Below are 1272 nucleotides of genomic sequence, written 5' to 3' on the forward strand. Positions count from 1 at the left end.
TTTTAGGGAATTGCTAAATGTGAAGGAGGATAGGGAGGGAAAGTTAGTTGCAGTGGGAAATGCTAAGAAAATGAGGGTGATGAGTGAGGAAGATGGAGGAGAAATAGGCAAAGTTGAAGTGAAAGCAGCTGTTAAGATGATAAGAGCAGGTAAGACACATGGGTTGGATGGATGCCATACAGAATGTCTGAAGAAAGGAGGTGCCGTTATGGTGGACTGGCTAGTGAGGTTATTTAATGTTTGTTTAAGAGAGGGTAGAATGCCGAAGGACTGGAGGAGTGCCTGTATAGTTCCGCTTTACAAGGGAAAGGGGGACAAGTGTAGATGTAGTAGTTTAGAGGGATCAGCTCGTTGAGTGTAGTTGGGAAGGCTTATGGGAGGGTCTTGAATGAGAGAATTAGGAGAGGAACAGAGGGAGTAATTGGTGAGGAACAGTGTTGTTTTAGGACATGTAGGGGTTGTGTAGATCAGATTTTTGTGGTAAGACAGATATGAGAAAGCTATAGGAAAAGGTAAGGACGTTTTGGGGGGTTTTATGGATCTGGAAAAGGCTTACGACAGGGTAGACAGGAAGACACTGTGGGAGGTACTGCAGATATATGGGATAGGAAGAAAGCTGTTAAGAGAAGTCGAGAGTTTTTACGAGAGTAGTAGAGCTTGTGTTAGGATTAGAAATGGAGAGAGTGAGTGGTTTGAGGTAAAGGTGCGAATATGGCGGGAAAGGAAGGGGTGTGGGTGGAGGTAGAATGTAGATTGAGAGAAGCGAGTAAATACCTTCGTGGATTAAAAAGTGTAATGGGAAATAGACATCTGGGAATGGATGCAAAGAGGAGGTTATATGAAGGAGTGATTGTGCCAACAGCACTGTACGGAGCAGAAACATGGAACATAAGAGAGGAAGAGAGAAGGAGTTTGAATGTGTTTGAGATGAGGTGTCTGAGAAGTATGATAGGGGTTACTTGGCTAGATAGAGTGAGAAATGAGGAGGTGAGGAGGAGAACAGGGGTGGAAAGGGAGCTAGGAGATAGGGTTGATGAAAGAGTATTTGGATGGTTTTGACACATGGAAAGAAGAGTGAAGAAAGATTAGTAAAAGAGGTGTGGAAGGCAGAGGTGGAAGTAGTGAATATGAGGGGGCGTCCTAGGATGTGATGGATGGATGAGGTGAAAGGGGCATTGCAAAAGAGAGGAACGTCTGTCGAGGAAGGACGTGAGAGGACAGAAGATAGGGGTGAATGGAGAAGGGTTGTGTGTGGATGGTGCTGTGATGAAT

The sequence above is a fragment of the Oratosquilla oratoria genome, chromosome 6, assembly GCF_046742065.1.
Source record: "Oratosquilla oratoria isolate Oo_2021 chromosome 6, ASM4674206v1, whole genome shotgun sequence".
NCBI classification, from domain to species: domain Eukaryota; kingdom Metazoa; phylum Arthropoda; class Malacostraca; order Stomatopoda; family Squillidae; genus Oratosquilla; species Oratosquilla oratoria.